This window comes from Marmota marmota, unplaced genomic scaffold, assembly GCF_001458135.2.
Source record: "Marmota marmota marmota unplaced genomic scaffold, marMar, whole genome shotgun sequence".
Taxonomy (NCBI): domain Eukaryota; kingdom Metazoa; phylum Chordata; class Mammalia; order Rodentia; family Sciuridae; genus Marmota; species Marmota marmota.
Window position 1 is genome coordinate 10195613 of NW_026000240.1, and position 11403 is coordinate 10207015.

The following is an 11403-nucleotide window of genomic DNA, read 5'->3' on the forward strand; positions in this document are numbered from 1 at the left end:
GTGCTTTGATCCAAGGGCAGCAGCAGAGTGGGGTGATGTACATAGTGTAGTGCAGGCTGCAAATTCAGAGACAAACTGTCTCTCTGGCCAGAGGGGTGCGGGGGAGGGGGATGGTGGTGGTGGTGGGGAGGAGGATGGTGGTGGGGGGGGAGGGGGATGGTGGTGGTGGTGGTGGTGGTGTCCTGTTTGTTCCAATGACAGCCCCAATGTGCATAACCCTGTGGCAGCAACAGGGGCTGAATGCCCCCAAAGCAAAATTAAACCCAAACCATCTTCCAAGCCGGAAGACTAGGAAAGGGGAGCCCTGGAAGTAAGGATGCCGGGGAAAGTGGAGAGAGGAGAGATGAGAAAATGGGATTCCTCAGCTCTGCGTATGAATTGACAGACCCTGGGCTCAGCCCTGAGCTGTCCTATGTTGGGCAGATAAACCAAAGGAACACAGCAAAGGCTTGGAAAACTCAGCTGACTTGGGAAGTCCACCCACCAGGAGATAGGGCAGCTTCCACTTTGAACCTTAATAAGTTAATTGTCTGTCAAAACAGTAGTTAAAAAAGAAACATTTTACAGTGGGTTGTTCAGTCTCCTAGCACAGCATCAAAATATGCAGGATAAAAATCTATACATATGCACCATACATAAACCAAAGGAAAACCCAGGGAAACAACCAACAGATCAACAGCTAGAACCCTTGAGATGGACCAGATGTTGGGCTGGAAGATTTAAAGTGACTGTTCCCTCCTCCATCCCTCTAAAGATCCCTCGATCCACCTTCCAGTGTCATTTAACCTGTGCAAGGTTCTTGACTGCCCTGTATTAGAATTAGAATTCTCTTCTAGAATCCAAGGAATTGATGAGCTACACAATCAATGCTGCCAACAAAGTTCTGTTCTTTTCCTACTGTCAGGTCAGCACAGGAGACCAGCACTAATTATAGGCACCCTGGCTGTGTAGGTTGTGTTCTCCTCCTGTTTCCAGACTAGAAGCTGCTTGTCAACCAAGATGTTCTCAGGGGTTGAATGAAGCATTTTTTTTTCTATTTTCTCTGTGGCGTTCTACATCCTGTTTTCAATCTCAATGCCAAAGTGTTCAATAGGCACATTACTCCCAAGGTGAATTTCGCAATGTTCTCTAATTTCCCAACCAGAGCGTCTCATTTTTCTTTCCTTGATTTGCTGTCAATTTTCTCCCTTTCTTAGCATCTCTGCTATCACTCAACTCTAATTTCCAATTCCTTCTCAGAATTTTTATATCGTGTTGCATTCTTGCCAAACAGAAGAAAAACTACCATCGTCTGTCTTGGACCAGGGAAGTTTTACTCTCTGCACAATTTAAAAGATGGATGCTGAGCTATATTTTCTCTGCTAAGTGACAAAATCAGCAAAGCAAGAAACATGTCAGGGAAATGTTGAGCATTAGCAAGAGATGGAAAATAGCAAGAAGAACAAAGCCCAGGAAGGGTTCTGCCACAAATGAATTCACAAGCTGTGAATGATAGTTCTTAGTTTCTTAGTGTCATATATATGGAAAAAGTAATATTTATCTTGTTACATCTAGCCTGCTTATTTGATACACTATTATATTTTATTCAATGATCTATTTATAGATTTTTAAATAAATTACTACCATGTGCCATGAAGCAGTGAATAATACAAAGTCTGTGCTACTCATCTTTGCCACCAAGGGTCATGGGAAGATGAGATGCTCTACTTACAGTTGACAGTGACTGTAACATTCAAGAATGAAATAGGCAATAAGACAAGGAGCCGAAGTAAGCAATTCGAGGATAAATGGTGACAGTGTGGTGATGAAATAGGTTATGACAGCCGGAGAATGTCAACAATTGGTGTTGCCACAATTGGTGTGTGTGTCATATATTTTATTATTTCCTTTTAGACATACATCACAGTAGAGTGTATTTTGACATATTTTACTTACATGGAGTATAACTTCCTGTTCTTGGGGTTGTACATGATGTGGAGTTACACCTGTCATGTATTCATATGTGAACTTGGAAAAGTCATGTCTGATTCATTCACTGTCTTTCCTCTTCCCACCCCTTCATTCCCCTTTGAACTGCTATTCTTCCCTCCCTACTTTATTGTGAGTCAGTATCTGCATATCAGAGAGAACATCCAGCCTTAGGGTTTTGGGGACTGGCTTATTTCACTTAGCCACCAGTTCTATCCATTCACCAGCAGAAATCATCCTCAAATAATTCTCTATGGCTGAGGAATATTCCATTGTGTATGTACACAACATTTTCTTTATCCATTCACCTGTTGAAGGGCACCTAGGTTGGTTCCTTAGCTTACCTATCGTGAGTTGAGCTGCTATAAACATGAATGTGGCTGAGTCACTGTAAGTGTCCTGATTTTAACTCCTTTGGGTATATGCCAAGGAGTGGGATACTCCTAGTTTTCTGAGGAATCTCCATAGTACTTTCCAGACTGGTTGCCCCAATATTCAGCCCCACCAGCAAATGGATGAGTGGATCTTTTTTCCCACATCCTCACCAACATTTATTTGTTGCTTGTATTCTTGATTGTTGCCATTCTTGTATTGCCATCCATCCCATTAAAATAACACATTATTTATTAAAATGAAACACCTGTTCTATTTCACAGTTCAAACTAGAGTTAAGTCTGGAATCGCCTTTTACATTATGAGGAATAAATTGCTCTGATGTTGTGTTATAAGGGATTCAGTTTTACCATAGATGTTCCTCTCATTTATTATGTGAGCAGCTAGAATATACCAATGTAATTGATAGGAAATTGATGTACCAAATATGTTAATATTTTCACATTAACTCATTTGTAGTAGAGATGGAATTTATATATATATATATATATATATATACATAAATTTTATACTTATGCAGTTACATTGTATGAATTTACATGAAATTTTTACAAAAGAATTAGCAATATTTATGAAGAAATCTACTCCATCTCATAAGGCAAATTTATGGCTTACAAAATAATTTGTTGAAACATCTTTGAAATTGATTTCCTATTAGCACTTGATCCAGAATACTTTGATTCAGGGGATGCTAAATTTCTGAAGCTGGACTCAAAAATGTTTACTAAGTCTGTCATATAAGATTTAATAGATACGACTGGAATCATGAATATTATAAGCAAATATGGAGGATACTATATGTTGATTTCATGTAAAAAACGGAAATGCTAGAATTTTTCAGATTGGTAGTTTAGGAGAATTAAACTAGAGATAAGCAGAATGCAAGACTGTCCTTCAGAATGCCTTATCATCCAATCCTGCTTTTCAGTGATGGGAATGCAAAGGGGAGATGTCTTCATCTGCCCCATCTCTGCTACAGTGATGCCTGATACAGATCAGTTCAGTTCTGTGGTGCTAAGTCAGGGTTGATCTCAATGAGTTCCAGAGACTACTAAGTTAGCACTGATGCTTCATGGTCCTTGACGTGCTCTTGCAGGAATGGGGAAGCTTTATGCACTGCAAACACTCCTGGTGATTAGTGGCATCAGCTGGGAATGGCCAGATTAAACTAAGGGTACATTCCAGAGAGATGAAAATAGAAGAATCTGCTCTCAGTACACAGATCCCATTGAAATTATGCTGTCGCCCATTAGTGGATGAAGATTCTGTGCAGGCCTGCAGCCAGTGCTAGATTTTCAGAAGTCCTCCAGGTCAGAGCTCTCTAAGCCCATGTGACAACAACAACAATTGTGCTGGGTTTGCAAAACCCACGATTGGGCCTTCTTTTGTCCCACATTAAGTATATTTGTGTTGCAACAGCTACTTTCATTTACTTAAGCAAAAATAAAAGAAAATATGGCCCCCTCAGAGCAAAGACAAAGTATATATTTTTATCATATATAAGAAGATATGGTTTATCATCACAACAAAGCATTGGAAAGAAAGTTAACTAGGACTAAGGAAGAACAATGAGTAGGAGTTCGTTGCTGAACCAAACGGCAATTTCTTCAGGATATGGGAGAAGAATCAACCCAGACTTTTCATTTCTTTGTGCTGGAAGGTGAATGTTAGGGCATATGGAATTCCATTGGTTAAGGTTGGCCCGCATGCCCACCTCTTGCCATCTTGTTTCAAAGTCTTACCAAGAGAACCTTCATGGATCCACAAAAGATGAGATAATGTTATAAGAAGAGAAATGGGTACTGGGCAGAAAGCATGATGAGCATCCCACATTCCCTCCACTGAGTTTCAGAAAGTCATCCCATTGGACTTCACATATCAAACACCTGAACAGTATCATAATCAGCATGGTTCCATGAGTCTGAAAACTCACACTACTGTGGCTTATATAAGACTGAAGTTTACCTCTCTCTCACATAAAGAGAGAGGTGTCCAGGGCCATTGACTGTTAGCTGGCCTCCCTCTTCAGTCACCTTGCAGTTGGCTTCTGGAATTTCACCATTAAATCTGATTTTCAGGTAATGGGAAGGAAGAAGGGAGAGTCAGAAAACACCCACTGGCAGAGTCAGCCTCTGATGGACAGTTTCCCCAGTGGTTCCCTACTCCTGAAATCACATCCCATTGTCCGGGTGCAGGAGGGGTGGGCTTTGAATCCAATCCATTGCTAGAAAACATGGCGGCACCCACTTTGGCTGAGTTAGTAAGGGAGGAGAGAATGAGCACTGTCTCCACCCTACTTAGACTTCATAGTATAAGATTAATTTAGGGTAGCTATAACAATCTGACAGTTTTAAAAAACTCAATTTTTAGCAATCAATGAAGTTCTTATGTCTAAGATTTAATGTTTTTTTCTTCTTCTTGCCAATCATTTGTATTTTTTTTCCTTAATTGACTGCTAGTTTCAATCAAGTGCAATTGCCCTAAAGAAAAGTGAGAGTCACATTCCACTGATTAGAGTTGTCTTCTAATGATTAATGAGCCAGTCTGAAATTCACACTGTGCTTATTTGGAACATGGTAGCATCATTCAGTAATGAACTTTCAAGAGATTATTTATTTCCCATTGCCATATTTCTAATCAAGTGCTCATATGCATAATGAATGCTTCAAGACAAATCTGTCTTTTGCCTTGTTTACAAAAGTCATCTTAATGGCAAACCACGAGCATGTTGAGATGGATTGTCTAGTCAAATCTGAACGTAAATTAAAATATTTCAATCATTCCTACAGCAGTGAAATACCATTGTCTTCAAATTCTTCCAAGTTGCACAAACTCAGATACATAAGAGACCTTGGAATTTTACCCTAACTCCCAATCTAATGTCATAAATATAAGCACCAGTAGGTGGTTCTTTGGCATCTTGTGGATGGCCTCTGGAAATTGAATCTTATCTTCATGTCAGTTCCTTCCAGATGGCACTAATTGTTAGAACCTTCTTTCACTGAGCAAAGCCACAGAATTTACTTTCCCCATCATCTTTAACTTCTGTCCTTCTACCATGCTAAATGTGTATGTGTTAGATATTTATTTTAGACAAAGTAAGCGGCCATCAAAATGGACAGCCATAATAAAACAACATTTGATTTCAGTAGAGCAAAGGCAATAAAAATAGCATCAAAATGTAAATAAGTTAGGGAAAGAGGATAGAGAGCAATGCAGGGGAAGGCAGGAATCCTACTTTGACAGGCACAATTTGATCAGGAGAGCAGACAGAAGTGAGAAACCATCATGCAGATATTCAACTCTGCACAGAGTTCCAGGCTGAGAGCATGGGAAACAGACGGGCCCTGGGGAGAGGAGGTGGGTCGGTGAGTGTGTTCAAGGAACAGCAGGAAGACTAGAGCATCCAGAGCAGCGTGAGGGGAGGGGAGGAGTGGGCACAGAGCAGGGAGAGGTGCTGTGGAGGAATCCAAAGTTTTTGAAAGGTTCTGAGCAAAGAAGAGACACGCTTGCTTATATTTTCCATAATGATTCCGTCTGATGTGTGGGAAATAGACTAGATGGCCAGGAGGAGAGGAGAGAGACCCCCAAAGGCTGCTAAGTGGGGTGATGGCTTGTGTGGAGGTGAGGTTGATCTTGAAGCTTTCTGATTCCATTTGTATTTTGAAGCACTAAGGAGGAGACCATACCCACCACTCCCTATGAAGGAAACTACCTTACAAGATACTGGGCCAATGCTGTGGCTGGACTCCAACGTAGTTAACTACCTGCCTACTCAGTACCTCCGTTTGGATGCCTAGGTGGCATATTAAAACCAAAACCAGCATTTGGTCTTCTCCTGAGTACCTGTGCCCCTCCTGAGGTTGCTCACTTCCCTGAGGGGTGCTGTGACTCTTCCAGGTGTCAAGTTAGCATCACCTGGTTCACCGTGCCCTGGACGCCCTGCACTGGGGCATCCCTGCACACCCACTGCACTGGGGCATCCCTGCACACCAACTGCACTGGGTCATCCCCTGCAGGCCCTCCAGGCCCTTCCCAGCCCAGCCTCCTCCTCTGCTGCTGTCTGCCTCCACTCAGAGGTGTTCCTGGGAGGGGATCACCAACACTCTAATCTCCTCTCAGAATCTGGTCGGCAGGGAGTCAAACTCAAGTCCAAGTGTTCCATGAAAGTGAATATTCAAAAATAAAACGTTGTAAGTTGAAAACATAATGGAAATACTGGCGATAAAATTGAATTTGGTATTATTTCTATTGTTTATTGTAACTGTCCATGAATACCAATTAAAGAAGATTCAATGAAACTACATCCTGTTTAAGATCATTTCACCTAAAGTAGATGGATCCAGGCAGAATCAGAGTCTCATGGCAAATTTGAATGTCCTCTGTCTTGCATTCTGTCTCAAAGTGTAATTTTAGATTAAATCATCCATCATCTCTCTTAAAGAAAATCTAACAGCAATTATATTTAACAAAACAGGAAAAAAAATGAACCAAGAAGTATTTCAATTGCAAAAATATCTCTGAACAACGTGGTTGGTTTATTATTTTTATAATTCAAAAACTTCATAAAAGACACCAGGTTCAAACGCCCAGAGCTTTTGTGCAGCTTCTTATCTGTCAATCAAATGCTCTTTCTGAACATGTTGCTTTACATCCTTTCAAAAAGTTGACGCTTCTGGCTTCTGTTATTAAGATTATCCCCTCCTTTGACTTCCTATGCTTTTTTTGTATTATTTTTTAAACACTGATAAAGGATCTATTGATGGGTTTTGTATGTTTGTTTACTTGATTTCTCATAAACCAGCACACTTTAAAAAAACAGAATTTCTTCATTGTTAATTCTAAAAACATTTAAAACTCTTAAATGAACTTTCTTAATTATTTATTATATATTTTCTAGTATAGATTTAAAACATCTTGGAAACATGTAAAGAAAAAGAATGACCAAAAATGAAGCATACTAGAAAACTCATGACTTAATTGCTTTTTAAAAACAGAAGCTCTGAATACAAATGTACGGTTTGCCTGCTACGTGGAATGGCTGACCCTCATCTATTCTGCCTGTTTAATAATTTGAATCTTCTATTTCTTTCTTTTATTAGTCAGGTGAACCTCAATCTTGGGAGAAAACATGGGCTATGTTTTTTTTAGGTGATTTTAAACTGAAATAGTGTCATTTCAAATTGTACTTCATGAAAAGAAAATGGAGGCCTGTTGTTCTAATCTTGGTATCAATGACCGAGGTGACTTTCAGTATCTTGGAAATAAATTTCAAGTTTAAATTGGCTGGCTGAAAGACCAATTTGGAAGTGTTTTGTTTTTGTTTTCAATTTTTCTTCCATGTAACAAACTGGAATACTCACAATTTGACATGAATTAAAAACCCAGTGAGTGTCTCTATAACGTCATCTGTCTCTTAACTGTTCTTCTCCAATTCCTTTTGCATCAGTGGGGTTCTCTTTTTGTTTTCTTGATTCACTTTGTAAGATAGGAAGGCTTTATCAGCTTCTTCAATCTGCTTAGAGGTCTACAATTTCTCCTGTATGTCTCTATGTGTCTCCTCCAAAACCATTTAGAAATGGGGGTTGAGGATAGATTTTTGTGGGTCCAAGTGGGAGAGCTGAGCTGTGTGTAAAGACGATGGCTGAGCACATTTCAGCACAGTGGCAGGAAGCTTCAACCAATGACAGCACAGAACTCCAGCAGGTACTGGGTGCCCTCCCAGTCAGAAGCCTGTGGAGTGGATGGTTGCCCTGGGTGGACAGGTCAGCGTCTCCATGGCTCCGCAGCTCTGCAGCAGGTCTGGATGACCACTGGTTTTGGTGTCTGTTTGGACACATCCCAGTCTCTCCAAAGCAGAAGCGTTTCACATTTATGTTGGGCCCTTTTCATGTTGAACCAGCAAAGCCACTTTGTTCAGTTTTATTTGTCCCAGTCCCACCAAACCCCCCAGGCTGGAGCCTATTGACAGGCTTGGGCTGTCCTTCAACTTGCTGGCCCAGAGGCTGTCGGGAACAGAGCAACCTCTGTGTGTGTCTGGAAATGAAGTCCTGCTGGGCTCTCACCATGGTGACTTTCTCGCTTGCCCCATGGAGGTGACCCTTGCAGTATCAGTCAAAATATTCCCAGGTAGGCTGTGTGTGGTGGGCTAATCATGGTCTCTCAACAATATCCTATTTTGGAACCTGTGCATCCACTACCTTACCTGGCAAAAAGGAACTTTTACAGATGTGATTAATTTTAATGACCTTGACTGTGCTTTAGGGTTTTCTTTTCAGTGGGGTCAAACCTAGGGCCTCATTCATGCCAAGCAAATGCTCTACCACTGAGCCACACCCCCAGCCCTTAAGGACCTTGAAACAAGATTATCCAATTGAGCCCCATCTAATCACAGGAGTCCTTAGAAGCTGAGCACAGGGCTGTGGTGCTGAGGTGCAGCTCAGGGCAAGAGCGCTTGCCTCGAATGCAGAGGCCCTGGGTTTCACTGGGGGAGGATTGCAGGATGCTTCTCAGCTACTGCCAGAGCTGTGGACACAGAAGAAAGGACAGGAAGGTGCAGAGATGCAGACTTCAAAGATGGCCAAGGACACCACGGGCCAATGACTGTGGCAGCTCTAACAGCTGGGGAAAGCAGGGAAGTGGCTTCTTCTCTACAGCCTCTAGCAAAGAAGACCCTGCAGGGTCCTGATGTCAGCTGTGGGACCCTGTGGACTTCTGACCTGAGAACAAGGGGCTGCAGACTTGGTGTCTTTGCGGACATCCTGCTGTGGTAACTCATCAAGGAGGCAACAGGAAGCTAGAGGAACACCAGGAAGCCACCTAGACCTCTCCCAAAGGAGGCCTGGGGTCCAGCTGCCGGCATCACAGACCTGCAGCAATGTGCCCTGCAGTCGCTGCTCTGCCCTGCTGCCCAGGCTCTGAGCATCTCCAGACAACTCAAGCAGCTTAGAGAACCAGAAGGCTTGGAGTGGATTTCTCCATGGTGACTGCATATAGAAAGATCCCAGGGGTTTATTTCGAATCATCAACTTAAAGAGGATCTTCAGCATTGTTTTGGTTTAGTAGACATAGAATTGTTATTACATTTTAATTATCTTACAATTTTCTACCCTTCAAAACCTGCAGGAGGGTGAGGGCACTAATAAATCTGTTGCTGAGAAGCCACATAGGAGTCAGTAGCATGTGGATCTGTTTCCGCCAAGACGGCCTTAGGCACACTTACAAAGGAAAATAAAGACACTCTTGGTGACTACTCACTTTGTCTTCCGTAGGCTCCTTGCCTTGGGCTAGCCTGCCGCTCAGCACTGGGCTGTCCGTGTACAGAGCTGACATTATTCCAAAATCATTGCATTCTTCACCCACCGTCTTGCTTCCCTTGTATCAGAACAGCTAGTGGAGAGTGTGCCTCATTAGTACAAAGGAAGCCATCAGATTAAAGACATTCACTGAAGGAATGAGGGCCTTGCCAGTGCTGTGGGAGGCCAGGCGAGCTCCCCTGTGGTCAGGGGACCCAGTGCAGACTAGACTTTCCAAAGGACACGATAATGACAGCCCTCGGCTCCATGGTGTATCCCCAGACAAGCACCGTCCATGCATGCACTGATGTTCACAAGTGACTCTCAGACTCCATTTCAAAGGCCTGTGGTCAGATAAGCTGCCTGGGGTCAATACCTGCCTTCCGGTACCTGTGAGCTGTGCTGATGGAGTGTCCGTTTCCTCACCTGTGAAATAAGAAGGCAGTTCTTAGCACCAGGACAGTACCTGGCACCTCGGGGGACTCCACGAGCAGGATCCACCATGTGTTCCTGACTCAGGCTCTGGGTGGATCCTCGTGTGCAGACAGACAGACAGGGAGCCCTCTCCACCCTCCTGACTCTGCCCTCCTGTATCAGCACCAGGAAAGCTGCAGCCCTCACTTTAAGGAGTAGCCTGTTCACGCAAACCTGAGACGTTTCAAATATGTTTTCATCAGTAAAAGAAGCCAAACTCATTAAGTAGATCCTTGTATTCGTGGGTGTCTACTCATTGCCTTAGGAGCTCATAGTTCAGGGAGGGAGCAAAGCAAAGGAGAAAACTAATTAATTCACGAGATTGTTTTCCCTTCAGTGGTATTACACTGAAGAAATAAATGGAAGTACTTTAGCAAAGATTATTTTTAAAAGTCATTTTACGGTAGATTTTTGAGAAGGAGTGTAAATCTTGGAACATGCCTTGTTCAGGACAACTTTGTCACTGCTGTGAGGTGCAGGGCAGTCCCGGGCGAGATGAGGACGTGGAGACGGAGGTGGCAACGGCTCTCAGATGCCAGTGGCTACTCACGGGTCCTTCTGTGGGATCCAGAATACCACACCAAAAAACCCAGGTCCTTCGCTTTCTATTTTAGCATTTTTAAAAAGGTGAAGTACAGCCTGAACACAGGACATGGTAAAGTAACTTGAGAAAGACCTTCTTAGTTCAAGAAAGAAGAATCATATTTCTTGAAAGTGGAATTTAGAGAAAAACATGATTAGAGGAAAACTGGGTTGCTCCTTGATAGAGTCCCTCCTTCATGGCCACCCTTCTTCGTGACCACCCTCCTTCTCCTCCTGGGATAACAGAGGTGATTGACAAGTGTCCAGAGGCTTCATTTTCCAGGCTAACTCTCAATGTCTCCTCCTGGGAGCCAAGTTTAGTGGTATATTTTGAGGTGCTGCCACAGACTCATTGGAAGGGACTCGAAGTTTAAGTTCCTTGAGTCTATGAATCCAGCAGGGATCCCAGGTCTGGGTGATACAGGTTTATTTAATGAAGTTTTTGGAAATTTTTGGAACTCTCCAGAGATATGGAAAAGAATCACAGTTAAAATCTTTATTAATAAGTCAGAGAACTTCAGAACAGTGCTTCCTACATTTAATCATACTTTACTCTTGTCATTTTGAACTGATATTTGCTATTACAGTGAGCTGAAGATACACAGCAGGTAAAAGCCAAATGTAATGCCATTATTTATTTTGTTAACACTTTTTTGAACAAAAATTGAGTTAAATTCCTTTGTGGCATGAA